Source organism: Lichenostomus cassidix, chromosome 2 (genome assembly GCF_008360975.1).
Source record: "Lichenostomus cassidix isolate B80296 chromosome 2, HeHo_3.0, whole genome shotgun sequence".
Lineage (NCBI taxonomy): Eukaryota > Metazoa > Chordata > Aves > Passeriformes > Meliphagidae > Lichenostomus > Lichenostomus cassidix.
Window position 1 is genome coordinate 11,647,780 of NC_139482.1, and position 16,044 is coordinate 11,663,823.

General features: G+C 40.1%; 1 long non-coding RNA gene across 2 annotated transcripts in view; it reads left to right on the plus strand.

The window, feature by feature from the left end:
• The window catches only part of LOC146440812 (uncharacterized), a 51,450-nt gene that overhangs the window by 16,377 nt on the left and 19,029 nt on the right, over positions 1–16,044 (plus strand). The gene's annotated exons all lie outside the window — the stretch shown is intronic.

Sequence of the window (16,044 nt, forward strand, 5' to 3'; positions counted from 1 at the left end):
TGAGTATTCAGATATAGAATTGTGGTTCTCAGTTGTTATGTTTTTTCAGACACTTGATGCAGTGTACCGTGAAACTAGATATGGGATAGGAAGAATTTTGCAGTAGAGGTGAAATTATTTTCATATGGTATTCTATGGTTATACAATTGGAAAAAGAAACATAGTTCCTTCAATTTAGTTTTTAGTTATGAATAGATAGCGAGGCTTTGTCCAGCACTTCAGGATGTTAAAATCACCTCATTCATAACAATGCTCAGGTGAGACAGATGACTGAAAGCTAAACCATGATAGCAGTTCAACCCTGGGAGAGTTTGATTAAAATACCTTTCTTAAATAATGTGCCACAGTTCTTTGAAAATGTTAGGGTCTGATTGTCAGTGTATTTAATAGGTATAACACTGGCATTACTTAAGCTTCTGCAATTTGAAATCACAGAAGCACACCCTGTGGTGTAGCAGGTTTTGGCAGATGGTGGAACAAGGTAGCTATCTTTTACTGCTAGAAGATAAAAATGCTATTTGACAGAGCACAGAAAACCATGTTGCTTTAACAGCAAAATTATGAAATCTTCTGTTTTCATGGGATAGAATTGTAAAATGTTGCTTGTGTCACAAGGAAGATAACAGTGAAATGGTGTAGGGTGCTGAGGCTTTTCAGGATGTATTTAATTTTATGCTGAATTGTAAATTCATATTCTCTGCAATGGCTTTTCAAATAAGTTTAAATTTTTACACATTTAAAAAAGCAGTGTGTTTTGATGTCAAAGAAGAGTGCTTGAGGCCTCTGTGTTCTTGCAGTGCCTATTGCGGGAAATTGTCCAGAGTTTTATTTTTAATACCTAAAATTAGGCTCTGGGCACAGTGTGGAGGCAATAGATAAACACTGTTGCTATAGAGCTTTTAAGTTACCCCATGAACTCTTTTTTTGGCTGCTCCCTGCCCAAGATAAAAAGCTGGCATTAATACTTATATGTTATTTATATGTTGGTATGGGATATTTGAGTCATTGTAATGTGGAGTATAACGCTTCCTTGGCATTTTAAAAATACAAAACTGACAACAGACCAGGAAAATATTCAGAAGATGATGAAATCCTGTTCCAGGAGTGCTGCAGCTGGTGGCATGTTTACTCGATCGTTAGAGGGAGAATTTGAATTTGGCTTGCACAGTTAGTTTCTTTTTGTTCAACCTTTATGCAATTGTGAACTGTGCTAAAAGGTAGTTGAGTTAAAAATGAGTAGCAGCAGTGTAGCATTTGAAGGAAAACTATTTTTTCTCTTCCCACATAGTTGTGCGAATTTATATGCAATGCAAAAGATACACACTATAAGTAACAGAGCAGAAGTGGAGAAGGGAAGGAACTGCTCTGGGCTAGGCTGGATGCCAGGTATTGAGAGAATTTTTCTTTTACGCTGATTTTAGGAGAAGCAGCATAACATCATGTGCCATTTATAAGTACTTGATGAAAGATCATGTAATAGGCCGTTACAACAAGGCACATATTTGCTTCAGCTGTAATGCCCGTGTGAAGTAGTTTGACTTTAACTGTAACAGTGACATCAGTCATGTTAATTGTCATGGAAAGTTACCGGTCCAGACACAATTCTCCTCACTCGTCCTCATTCTAGTGATGATAATGTGGCTGGTTATACTTTACTCACCCATGTGGGAGAATTCTTGCCTGGGGGGGTTGAATTTTGTAAAGGCAGCAAATTTTAGAGAATTAAAAGGACAAGAGGTTTCCAGATGCCTTGCATTAAACTGAGTGGTTGTTCCTAACCATAAATGTTTAACTACACTCCCTCAGCAAATCACTTTCAAAACAGATACTTATTTTCAAACAAAACCAGTTGCCTTGTGAAACTGTTGGTTGGTTAGGGGAAAAAAATGACCTAATGCTTCTGAATAAAATATCTGATCTCCTGTTGCCAAGGCTGAGTCACTTCCTGTTACAATAACAAGACTGTCATCAGCAAACTTCTCTAGCCACAGTGTGGAGCTTGCCAGTGTGTGCATGGCTTTATTTGTCCATGTTGTTAGAAAGTTACCGTTGAAAAACATACTGTACTAAATTTGGAGGCACCAGCTTTGTATTCAAAGTGCATTAGTGTCGGATCTCGGTTGCATTTACTCCTGATAGTATAATCTCTTATTTCTTTGTGCAACATAATAATATCCACCCAGCTGCGTACAGTAATGTTGTAATTCTATCAAGGGATTCTAGACACAACATAACGCATTAATATCATCAGAGCTTTCTCAACTGGAATGTGCGGGATCACAGTCAGCTGTTTCTTATTTACAGGAATGAGATTTGAAAAGTACCTAGAAGTTCATTCCAATTGTCACCTAACAGATAACCTCTCGTCTTTCCTAGACTGCGGTGGGTTTTACAGACACGTTTAAGTTATCTTTGAAGACATTAAGCACACAGTGGTTTCGATCAGGACTGGCACTCGCCTGGTTTGCAGGCAGTGGGGGTCTGCTGTGCTGCACCGCTGAGTCAGCAGAGCAGGAATTCATTAGGGCTTTTACAACACGGCTTGGAACTCATTTCCTGGGCAAAATCAGTTGGCAGAAGCCCTTTCTGCCATTAAAGCGGCTGGAAAATAAAAGCTCAATCCAGTGTTTAGCTCCAGTGCTGTTAGCACCCCCTCCATGCCCCGTGTTTTGAACATTATTTGGGAGCAGTGTCTGGCAAGCTGTATTCTGGATGATCTGTCAGATCTGTATGTGAATCACAGTGACTGACTCATTCTGTGCAACATAAATGACTTTTCGGAGCCTGTTAATAAGAGATGGGGAGAGTGCATGTTATCTTAAACATTCTTTATGGCTTTCATTCTGGTTTTCTGTCCAAAAACTCAAGCCTCATATCAGGCCCCCAAACTGAAAGGCTAATGGAAAAAGTTACCCTGCACTTCTTTATGCCTCAGTTTCCCCCTCTTCAGGAATGAGAAGTTATAAACTTTTAAATTGATTTGTCATTCATGGACAAGCAGAACTAGAAACAAAGCAAACTCTGGTCCTTTTGGGCAAACAAAATAGCCTCCCCATAAAAATATGTTTTACTGTGTTTACTATATTTAATGTTTGTCCTGCAGAATAATTTATGTTAGTTCTTCCTGAGAGCCATGTGATGGATAGTCCTACATGGCCTGTGTCTCTTGTGCCAGAGTTCTTCAGCCAAATCCAGAGGACTCCAGCTGAATGAACGTACTTGTGAAGTGCTACTCACAAGAGGAAGGTCATCACGCTCATGGGAAATGTGTCAATGAACATCCTTTTCATCCCCTGATTTTTACAATCAAATTGTTATAAACATGGCACAGAACAAGGATCCTGTTAATACCTAGCCAAGCTTAAACTGCAGTTTTCTTGCTTTCACAATTTTGCAAAAGGAAAAAAAAAATCCACTCTTTTTTCCCCCCTTTTCATTTTAATTTAAAAAAGAAAACAGAAAATGTAAGTTGATATGTTTAGTTGAGTATGATGAATCTGGGATAAGTTACTATGCTCTGTTCTCTGATAAACAGAGATGTTATTGTGCAGTCCTGGATAAAGTAACTGATTATACTGTTTGGGCCATGAATGCAAAATGTGTTGCAAGGATTTGGATGTCTGTAATTAACCAGTTGTAAATGCTGTGGTTGGTGGCTAAGCAGCTGTTCAGATCACTGTCAGAATTTCACCACTGTAAGGGAGCGAGCATGTGTTATTCCATTGTTTCAGGATGGAAAAGAACTGTTTGTATACGTTTCTTTTTTTCCCTAAAACAGAACAAATGTTGGCTCTAAACTGCACTTACAGTGTTCTAGACTATATCAGTGGAAGGGAATTGTATTTGCCTGAGACTGCCTTTGTTTCCAGTGTAATTTTGGTATCAGACACCAAACAGTATCACTGTGACCCAAAGGTTCATTTTTCACCAGGGTTTGCTGCTGCATACCTTGGAAATTCATTCTGCTGTGGGCAGCTCTCCCTGTCCACGCACTGAAACACTGCCAGAATATATCTGTGAATATAACTGAGCCCTAAGTTTGGATGTTAAGAATCTCATACTTTTTTAAAGAACACATATCATCCTAATACTAGATTCAAGCCTCCTAGGGCTGTCTTAAAATAAACCTTGCAGCTTGAGATGGGTAGCTCTTGAATATTGATGTATAGACAGCAAAAAACTTTGCCACCAGCAGATTATTTCAGGTGCAGCAGGTCAGCCACTGATTGCCTGAAAATCCTAATACTTGTAGGTGAAACTATGGTGTAAGACCTTTGGCACTCAAACCTCCTGACTATCTAGTTCAGGGAACGGTGAGTTCTCAGTTACAGGGAGTGGGAAGATGATGTCATCGAAAAACTATTGCCCTGCTTTGATATTAGTAAATGTGTTCAAAGTTCTCCAGGGGCCTCCAAGGACTCAAAACCTCTCCCTGCTGTGGGATAGAGGTGTTTCTCTCTCTCTCAACATGTCTTTACTGTTTTTTTTTTTTAAACTAGGATGCCAGTGAACGACTTAGAAAATAAGTCTGTCTCTGCACTGTTTAACAATTGTGTTGAAAATGAGGCTGAATACATTCTTGTATCTTTAATGAAAACAACGATAGGAGCAGAAAAAAACCTAGAAGTGTGAGTGTGAGTGGGGAAGAGGGGGAGGGGGAGACAGGATGAAGTTCTTTGCAAAACAAAGTAGTAGGTGCCAGTGTCTTTTAAAGCATGCCTTTCACTAGGCACTATGGATAACTTATTAGCAATCAAAACCTGAGGGGCTGGATTCCTACTTTTTCTTTTCCGCATGCACAGCATAAAAAAGAATAGAGTGAAAGGTCCTGGCAGGTTGCCAATCCTCCTCCTCCTCCTCCTCGGATAAGGGGGTGAGTGATACAACACCATGACTGTGTTTCCTTCTCCCATCTTGCCTATCACATGGGGAAGTGAGCGATTGCTGAGCTTTTTCATGCCTGTGAGCTGGACTGGGCTTTGTCCTCCTTGTTCTGGTGACAGACAGCCATACAGCACTTGTGACTGGGGCCCAACCCAGCCTGAGGGACATCTGAAATTTTAAACGTATCTGGATCTGGTTCTGCTGCTCTCTTATGCCTTTATAACAGAACCATCACATATACTAGAGCCACGAACCCAGGGTATGTGCGAAAATGCCAGTAGCAAGCACAAATCTCTAAGTTGCCTCAAAATTCTCCCACACAAATGGATGAATTTAGCTTTTTGAGATGTAGGGTCTATGTACTGAGTTTTCTTCCCAGCAGTGAAGACTGACTTTGGTTTGTTTAATCACGGAATACGGGATTCTCTAATATTTTCCATGCTGCAGTGAGGCTTTAGCACGACAAGTATCACAAGACTCCTGATAAAATCACGGGAGTTAGCAAGGCTAGCACTTGGAGGAGCTTTGTAGATTCAGCCTTTTCTGCAAATAACATTCCAATGAAACAGAGATAAACTGAACGTCTGAAACAATCTTGCAGAATATTTTACTTTGTGGGTTTTTCCCTTTGCATAAAGACCCTCTTCAGTCCATCTGAATAGGATGTCAATTGTCACATGCTGGCTCCCATGTCACTTGGTCAGTGGGGGGAGGAGATGGGAGAAACGGAAGATTTAGCTCCTTTTGCAAAACTTAGGAAATGTTCTGAGGACTCTCGCTGTTACCCAACAGCATTGTAGTCCAATTTGTAGCCTCGCTGAAACGAATAACATTTAATAACAGCCAGCAGCGTGCTCGGCATCACAGTGATGTCAGTGGTGACACGGCTGATACCTGTCCCCTGCCCGGCTGTGGGGGCGGCTGTGGGAACGTGGGAGCTTGGGATCTGGCAGGATTCCAGGGCGCTGAGTCAAAGGTGAAATGCCAGCGCCGGGGAGTGAGTGATTGCTGGTTTCGCTGGCTGAAATACCACTCGCATTACACATTTATTATACTTACGCGGAGAGAATGCGAAGATAGGGCAAAGGGATAAACAGCAGAAGTGCTGCGATGGGGAGAGGCAGTGTTCAAACATGATAAAAGTGCAGCTGTGATAAAAAAGCAATAGTGTTGGCTGGCACGTATTGTTGCTGATACAGCGTTGGACGTTTAGAAGGGTATTTTTGTTTCCTGAAATGGGGGGAAGCGCTTGTTTTTCTGTGTGTGTGTTCACCACATCTCACACGCAATTCTGAAAACCTGCAGCTGTTCTGATTCATGGCAGGAGAACCAAAGCAATATTTATGAGAGGCATATGGGCTGTACTTGCTGAAATTTGGGTCCCAGGCATGCAGCTAAGCCCATGGGCCTGAAACACACACTGGAGCCCAGTTCTTATACTTAGAGTCAGTCACATACTGCGGTGACTGCAACTGCATTATTTTGCTTTCATTGACTTCTCCCATTTCCTAAGACTGAAATGTATTTTTAATATTGGCTTAAATCACTAATTGCTCTTGGAAGCTCAGGACACTTTGTCACTTGTGACTTTTTTTTAAAAACATAAACTAGCCCTGAAAATGAAAAAAATATATTACCTGATTTTTACTTTTTAATCTTCTGTTATTTTGTGTGATTTTTTCAGTTTTTAGAACTAGCACAGGACCATCTCCCCTGGTACACTTCATTCTCTTTTAATTTTTTTTAATATGATCTGTCTCAAAAAAGTACTTACATGATGTAAGAATTTCTGTGCATTAAATTAACTTAGCACAGTAGTGATTGAATCCTCTTTCTTAATGTAAAGACTCTGATTTCCGAAGGGGGAAGTAGAGAAGCTTAATGAAAAGAAAGACCCTAAAAAGTTGAAATTAAAAAAGAAAAGGATCTGTTATGGTTTATGATTGATAGCAAGATGAATGTAGTAGCTGTCTCTGAATGAAATCTAAGAAGTGACAGATGTGGTTATGGGGTGGCCTCTGAGCAGACACACACGTATGACCTCTCTTTAAGAACACTCAATATCCCAATTCCTGAGCACTTGCTGCTGGGCTTAGCTTCATGCACTTGAGGAGCCACTGTGATTCAAATTACACATGTGCTTCATGTTTGCAACCTTACTCTTCCAGGACATCTTCCAGCAAATTCAACACTCCTTTCATTTCTTCCAAATGCAAACTATGCTACATGCTTTCCTCCCTTCCAGTCACTTAGAAAAATATGATCTGTTAAGTCAGTGGCAGAACTCCCACTGACTTCTGTAACGCTGGGAGTTAAGCTCTCTGCTTATGAGACTTACACATTTCTTTTTAGAAAACTTTCCAACATTACAAAAGGGTCATTTCAGTCCTGCAGCTCTCCAAAATGCTCAGTGAGAGTCTTACACTTTTTCCTTTTATTAATATAATTTATTGCCAGCATTTACTATACTACTCTGTCGTTTTTTGGAGGAGATGCTAAAGATTGATGACATTTCTACTTATCGGAACGTTTAAAACTCCCATGATAATATTTATAAGATTTTTTTGGCTTTATTTTTCAACCCTGCCCTCCTTTCCAAGATGCTGGATGTCAGATTTTTGCTGCTATCTGCCTCAGAATTGTGTTTTGTCCTCTAATTCAATCTTTGTAAAATATATTAGTGGGAGTTCTGTCATTCAGAGACAGTGGACAAGAGACGGAAGGTGATGAAGATTTCTGTCAAAGTACATTTGCAAAGAAATATGGACTGAGTTTATAGTTGTTCTCAGTCATGCCAAATTTGTCCATATCTTTTTTCTCAGCCCTGAAACAGAGGCATGCTGGAAAGATTTTTGTGTTCTTCATGTAGCGTCCTCTAGCTTTGGCACTGCAACGAGGTAAAATAACATGTTTCAAAAGAAATAAAAGGAAGCTGTGAAGGACTGTGGAGTTGTTATAAATGGATTTACTATGTTCAGTTCCTTCACCGTGTTGGCTCCAAATGTACTGTCAAATACAGGGCAGAATATGTCCCTCAAAGCAGCAGAGCTGACATCACATCTGTAGGTTCAGAGTCAGAGGTTGATGGCTAATGGAATCAAACCCTGGTTCTGCAGAGCACAGATCAATAGGTAAGATAGGTCCTACCTTTTGGTTCAGATGTAGATTCGTTGGTATTTTCAGTTTCTCTTAAATTAATCTGAGTTGAAAGTGCTCTGAAGTAACAGGGCATCATGCAGAATTGAACTTCAAACCCTTCCTGAACACGCTGAAGTAACCCTCTGCCATAACTACACACTGTCCACGTCCGTATTTCTTATGAAACAAAAGTATTCCCACTTTTAAAGTCAGTCTTTATGGAGTTTTTCTGCAAGTGGAGGTTGGACACTAATGAGACGGTTTGGCCAGCCAGTGCCTTGACATGTTTCATTTATGGCTTGATTAGACCCTGATTTAATGAGATACTGTACTACACGGAAGCACATCATCTTCAGTCATTTAACACTGAGTGGAGTCTGAATGTTTCATTTTGGCAGTGTCTCTGCACTTTTGAAAGTAAAAAAAAACCCCACAGAATAAAGTATAATTTAAGTAGAATGTTTCATTCCAACTGCAGTAGGCAATTACAAAGAAAACCATTCTGACTCTGCCCACTTCTTTTCTCCCCTTTTTGGTCCTATAGGCTATACATTAGTCCTTCTGAGGTTCTATTATACTGTACAGAATGTGGTTTGAATTTAAGATTTGTAAGGGGAAAGCAGACAAAAGGTCAATCTCATGTTTCCATTCATCTTCCCTCTGTGGTATTCCAGAGACCCAAAAGGTTGATAGATTGTCTAGATTTTGTTACTGGTGAATTTCTTTATTACAGTGTGTTCCGGGATGACATAAAAATTTTTGGCATTCTCTTTCCCATGGCTTCCAGTGGAGGGGCAGCTCCAGAGCTCTGCAACACTCTGGCGGATTCTCTCTGTTGGATGACATCTAAGCATCCAAAAGCTTCACTAAATTATACTGTAGAATGAGCAGTCCTGGTGTTGTACAAGATCTGAAGTGCAGCTACTGTGTTTTAGACTCGCCTCCCTTGGCAGTGGTTCTGCACCGAATGGGTTTCAGTTGAACCCAGTGACGCAAGAATTGCCAAGATAACCTCGCTGTGAGAGATGGACTTGTGAATATATAGCATTTATATACATCCTCCCATGGGAGCAAGGCATGGTGCCATGTGGAATGCCTCACATCTATTTCTTGGCTCTGGGTTAATTGTGTTAACTTACATAAGAGTCTTCAGGAAAAAAAAAGTATTTATTAAGAGTACATTATGTCAGGCTGAGATGAGGTTAATTATTTAACATCTGGCAAAAGCAGATGGATTCTCATTTAACACAGTGGAATCCGTTCAGTCAGCACCTTGATAAGCACTGTGTCTCTTTCACTGTCTCATATGCCTTCCTGGAGAGCCTGTGTATGTGCTTTCCAGTTGCTGAAGCCTGGCTGGGCAGCACGTCAGGAGCTTGAATCGATTGTCTGCCATCCCCTGCAAGGCTTTGGCAATTTGCAAGTGTGAATGGTGTGGCTGGCAGGCAGCCTCTCACTGCCTGGCCCACCTGCACAGAAATTTGATGTTTTACTGAGAGGGTTTGGTACTGTGCATGACTGTCCTGGGATGGATGTTCTCGAAGGTGTATTTAATTGAGGTGTGGCCACTGCATTCCGCTGGTGCCTATTAAAGCATTGTGTTGGAGTTATTTGGGAAAATATGATTCAACACAGAGGCCACACATGATGTTCTTGGTGGCCTCACACAGGAAAGACAGTTTAAGATTTGCTGGCGTGGGATGTGGTCTGCCATGAAGGTATGCACAGTAAATGGTTTCTATGTTACAACAGAGTTTAAATCTATTTAATTCATCATGAGACATTTTTGATCCAGTGTTGACCGTTTTCATCTTTTCTCCAAGAGGAATGGCCTTTGGTCCCTCGTAAAGGTAATCCTCAACAAATCACCTTCAAGTTATAATGATTAATTACCCATATTTGTGTGCTCCTCCTGGATCCCAGGCAGAATATCTATGCAGGATTTCCCTTTCAGTTTTCCAGCAACCTTTTATCAAGTGCCAAGAGCCTTGTGAGACTATTCTGCACTAACAGAAAAAGCTTCTGCCCTGCTCTATTTCACATTCACACAAGAAAAAAAAGCCACAGAAATCAGAATTTTGGGTATATTAAAACTTTCTGTGAGCAAGGAACCAAGAAAAAAATACTTGAATGAGAAAAAAGTCGGTGGGAACTTTATTTTTATTCTGCTCCCTTCAGATCCTGCACACCCCTAACCTGCTGGAAGAACAGGGCTGTGCTGTCAGTGCTGCCATGTCATGTACATGGATCCAAATGTAGGAGAAATGCTTTTTCTGGTACCTCACATTTGTAATCCACTGGATTAAAGTCCCTGGAATTGCTGCTTCAAAGTGTTGGTGTTCCACAGCACCTGGAGATTGGTGCAGAAAAGTGCCAAAGTGTTGGGCATGATGCTCAGAAAGTGCCACTCACTCTTTTCTCATTTTGAAAGGTGTAAAATGAGGCGTTGGTCCACTGTAATAACCAGATTTTCATCAGTTGGTGTGAAATCATTATCCAATTCAACAACAGAACGTCTCCAAGCCTGGGGATCCTCAGCCTCACTGCTTCTGATGCTTTCCAAGGCACGACTTGTGTGTTTCCTACTTAGCAAGTGCTTGCACAACTGATGGCCAAACATTCTTTCTGGGGCATTTACCACTTCCAAATATATTTATCTTTCAAGTAAATCAATTTTGTGTTAATTAGTGACAGCTCTCTGCTAAAATATTCCCTTCATGCTTTTATCACCCTGTGGCAGAGTTCTGCATGCCCTGCCAGCTGTCCTTCACAGCAGGACTTAAAGATTTGAAGCCCTATTTGGTGTCTGCAGTGACCTTTTAAATTCCAGAGTAAAGTTGGGGCTGCACAACTCACAAATATAACACTTGTTAATAAAATGTCAGCTTTGTAGCAGTCAGACTTGCATGGAGCTTTCAAACTGCATTTTCCATCAGGCTAATAGCTCAGGACTGTGTACATGTGCTGGCACAGCTGCAAGAAGGGTAAAACCTTCAAAAAGAGCTCCCTTCTGGTCCCACCATGTAACCAGGTCACAACTCTACCCCCTGGGGAAAAAATAATTTTGCCAGTGACAATGCAGCAAACAGTTGTTAGTTCCTTCATTGCTTTGGTGACCTCAGTGAAACCCAGAAATGCCAGGTTTTAAAGACTAAAAGATTGCCTAAACCTCCAACCCCTGAAACAAGAAATGCCTGAATGTAAGAAGTAATAGTAGCAGGGAAAAGAAAGTGTGTGGGGGAGGGGAAGCAGAAGTAGCAGAATGGTGAGCAGATGTTTCCTAAAGAAGGTATAAACATGGAAAGTGAGCAGTCAGATTTTCCTTTAACTTTATAGTGCAGTTTACAAGTTCATTAAACAGGACTTCTGAGCAGGGCAGCCCTTGATGAAGGATTGTTTAAGTTGAAACATTCTTGACTTCCTGCTTAACTGACTCACTTGGTTAGATGCTCCATAATGACATCATCAGCCATGGAAGAGTTAACAAAATCTTTGGATTGTATAAACCCCTGTAGTTTAGATAGTTCTTGACTTTCTGTGTAGGTAATGATTACTTACACATCTGCAGGTATGCTGAAAGCTCTTTGTAGTGTGCTCAACATTTATATTGTTCAAAACTGTCACTTTTTATTCTTTTAATAAAGTTATTATAGTGGATTAGATTTTAATGATCTGCAAACCTAACTAAATTCCTTTTTCATCTATTTACTGAAACTACAGAAGCAATGCATGTGATGTTTTAAAGATTTATCCATGGTTAGGTATTGGCTGTGTTCATTCTTCTAAGCACCTCCTGGTGTTGCTGTGATGTTTAGCTCTTGTTGCGTTGTAGCAAAAGCTTTTGATTAGTCACAAATAGGACTTAGTTTCTTTTCTCTTCTATTAAATATTTTTAACTGCAGACCTCTTGTTATCAATGAAGATTTGTCAATGGACATCAGTGGATTTCTATTTGGCTCAGTTATGCACTTTCATTACTGGACTAATACTAGACAGTTGGAAGTTGCCTAGTACACATGTAATTCTCATTTAACTAATAATATGGAATAATCAGAATGCTTTGAAATAATCACAAACAGTACGTGGTAAATTGACAATTGGCCTGTTCTGTGTGCAGAAGAAACATCAAACCTTTGAAAATCCATCTCATTGCATGAAACAATACAAGGCATTTCCAAATTTTCTCTTCCACTTGCTGATTTGAGGATGTCTGTTCATTGTCCTAATGATCTGAAATCACTGGTACACTTGTATTTACATCACAAAATAAGAATGTTTGCTCCACTGCTGTAGTTAAAATAAAGATACTCCTGTCTTTTTCCATGCCAAATATAAGAAATGTTAAAATCAACTCAAATTATCACCTCATATTGAATATGAGACTTTTGTTAAATGGTGCATTGCAAACAGTATCTGTATCACAATGTAGTCATGACTGTTTTCAATTGCATGTTCTAAAATACTGTAAATTAGTATTCCATAGCTGACAAGGAATGAGATTTTTGAAGAAATGCTTAAGAAATACTCTAAGGCATACAGGACAGGATATATCTTTCTATCTTGGTATTCTTTGTTGAGCTGCTGTGTTCACATAATGGAAATTGGCTTGGAATCTCTGCAAATCCAACAGCAACATTTGGTGTACAGTTTGTAAACTCGTTTGTTATGTTTGTAAATACTTTTAAATGCTCCTGATGATCTTAACAGACATAATTTCTCCCTTTCAGCATGAATACTTCTATGGTGTTGGCAGTTGTGGCTTTTTTAAAATATCAGCATTGAAATCTTGTGAAAAATTGAACTACAGCTCTATTGAAAGAGAAGGCTCCATGGAGTTAAAAAATTAGTAAACACTGCAAACTATTTCAAGTTTAAAGAAACAAAATAAGTGTGATCTGGCAATGCTATTGAATTCCCTCATTTATATTTTGTTAAATATTATAACTCTCTTTTTAGCTGAAGTGAGGACTGCAGTCTATATGTGTATGCTGGTTTTGACACAGTGTGTTATCAAAAAAAATCATCTTCTCAGGTGAGGATCAGCTAAGGTCTGTCTTTTGGGGTCATTCCCTCTTTTCCCTACTTAAGGTAGTAGCTTCTGTGTAACTTAGAAACTTTTTTTTTTAATAGAGTATTTACTTGTTTACTCTAGGATCTTTTGTGGGTTATCCTGTGTTTCTGGAAATATTCCATAGCCAGTGATATCCAAATGACTGATTTACTTGATAAAATAATTTCTGGTGGCATCAGCATCAGCTCCAGGCCTAAATATAGAGAGACAAGCACCTCGTGCACAGATCTCTTTGACAAATGTGCACGATAAATCCATGTTAGGTGACACCTTCCATAGGATTAAGTGTTGTAGGATGTCAACTGTGAATAGAGCAAAGAGTAAGGTTGTGTAACATGGCCTAAGAAAGATGATTCTTAGAAATTCATCACTCTCTGCTGGTGTCCTCATAACTGCATGGTGAATTAGTGCTCACTGTCACTTCTGTCAATCAGCAAAAGCTGAGCAAATAAAATGAGCTGTCACATTTTTGGTTCTTTTCAGTTTGAAATTGAAAACATGTCTCAAGCTAATAAACTGGAGTCTAGGACTGCTGGTATGTGCTTGACTTTCTCAAACTGTGTACTTCAAAGTACAGGAGCTAGATAAGCTAACAGCTCGTTCAGTGAAGTTATTGTGCAGGAGGCTGCATGTCTATCAAATGCTTGCTTTACAAATTTGAATAGATGTCATTGTTCTCAGCAATGTCACCCCCTCTGTGGCTGAAGGCATTGTTAGAACATTGTTAGAATGTGAAGGATTTTTTTTTTTTTTAAATTTTATCCAGGGATGCTTTGCAGGAAAGTCAGCCATTTTTTCTCTGGAACCTCTTTATCAAAACAATGATGCAAGAACAACTAGGGAGGCAGAGTATGCTGCTGGCCGAAGTGTTGAAGGTCAAGCTGATGCTTTAGCTGCATGGTCTTCAGAGTAGGTGAATGCAAGTGTGAGAAGAGAAAGTTGCCATGGCAATTAAATGTTGCTTCTCATTTTCAGGGAAACTGGGTCAGAAGGCAGTGTTAGCAGGAAGTCCTAAGGAATACATCTTTGGTTTTGTTGTTTACCAAGTGTAAGGACAGATGACACAGTGGCTGATTTCTATCTCTGTGGTGCGCTAGGTCAGTGTGTCACAGGCATCTGCACATTGCTGCAATCCGGTTGTGAGATGAACACCAACAGCCCAAACACATTCCTTGTCTCAGTAGCACCAATACAATCTGGCCCCTTGTGTTTATTTCAGCACTGAGTGAATTCTTTTGGTTATTTATAGATCCTTCTGAGATTGTGTCAGTGGGGTGAGAGTGAAGCTGCATGAGCAGCCAGAGTACTCCAGAGACGTCTGTTGGCTGGCACTCATCCACTGGCTGTGTAAAAGTCACACAGAGGCAGAGGTGTGGCCTTGCCTCTTTGCTACTGGACTTCGTGCCAGTGTGAGAAACCTCAGCCACAGACTGGAAGACTCACAGTTCTGTGTTTTCTGCGCTCACTCTCCAGGGGGGAAGTAATCTCTTCCTCTGATATCTGTGATTCAGAGGCGGTGTTTTTTACCTTGAGAAAGGCGTCGAGAGGGAAACAGCAAATCATATGTGATGGGCAGGACTTCCCTTTATCCAGAGAAAGTCAAAATACAAGACAGGAGTTGCTTTACACAGCTGCAAAGTCTGTTATTGCTCCCTTACATGTCCTGCCCAAAACCACATAGCTCTGTGCTGCTTCATGTATCTGCATTGACAAGAACGTTTAACAGACTGAACCAGGTTTCTGTCAATGCCTTCAGTTCTCCATTGCTCCATTACAGTTCCTAAGGGACTCTCAAGACTGGCTAAGGAAATTGGGTGGACAGGAACTGAGTGGAAGCTTTCTAGGGAATGGAAGGATAGAAAAGTAATTCTGTAGGTTGGCTGAGGTCTTGATGAGATGTTTAATGTTGCTGTGATTTAGTTCTATTGGTAATGGTGCATCGGGGGGTTTGAGCGTTTTGGTAAGAGGCTCTTGGTTATTTTTTAAATTGAAAGAAATAAAACACAATAGCTGTTATTAGAGATCTGTCTTTATTTTGGAGAGGTTCAGTAGCACTTGGCGTGTATCTAGCAAAAGACATTGGTCTCTATTCTTACTTTCATTAATACTTTTTTTGCACAGTTTGGTCAGATAAAGGACTACTGGTGTTGTCATATATTATTTATACTCTTCCTTTCTGCTCCTGACAGGGCTTTGCTCAGGCACAGTGCCACAGTGTGCTGCTTTTGAGCATGCCTCAGTTGTGCTTGCACTTAGGGGAGTAGCTCAGGGTATGCAAGTTTGTGTGCCTTGGCTCACAGATAAATGAAACCAAACCTATTGTCTCTACCATGTGAATATTTTGGTTTATATCTTGCTTGGACCATCTTGTCTCTGTTGGAGAGACTGCTGTGGTTTTTAGGCTATCCATTACTAATTAATGCAGGTCCAGGCAGCAAAGATGAGTGCTCAGAATGGGAAACAGACAGCAACCATAATATTTGCTAAGGATGTGCCATTTGCTGCACGGGAACATTGACAACAGTCACTGAGTGAAGGTGCTTGATCCTTTAATTCCTGCAGCAGAAAATTATCTCCTAGAATTTTCCTCTTCAGATTACCTGCTGTAATTGCTATTATTTTATGTAAGAACAGATTCTTACATACAAAGACAAACTCTTATGTGAGGTCAAAAACTTACTGAGAAAAAATTCTTTTGGCTAGACATTGAGGTTTTTTTGTGGTTTTCACTGTGGTTTCAGTAATTGCTTCTGTTCTGTCACTTTGTTTTACATTTCACCTTCCTTGTATCTGTAAGAGTTTTTTACCTTTCTGAGACATCTCTCAGCTGCTCCATCATTACAACTTTTTCAAAGGAGATTGTAGTAGTGTCTAAAAGATGTTGTTCTACTGATCTCTTAACACATGTTTTTATCCTCTCCAAGGAAGGTAATTTCAGCACGACAACTCAC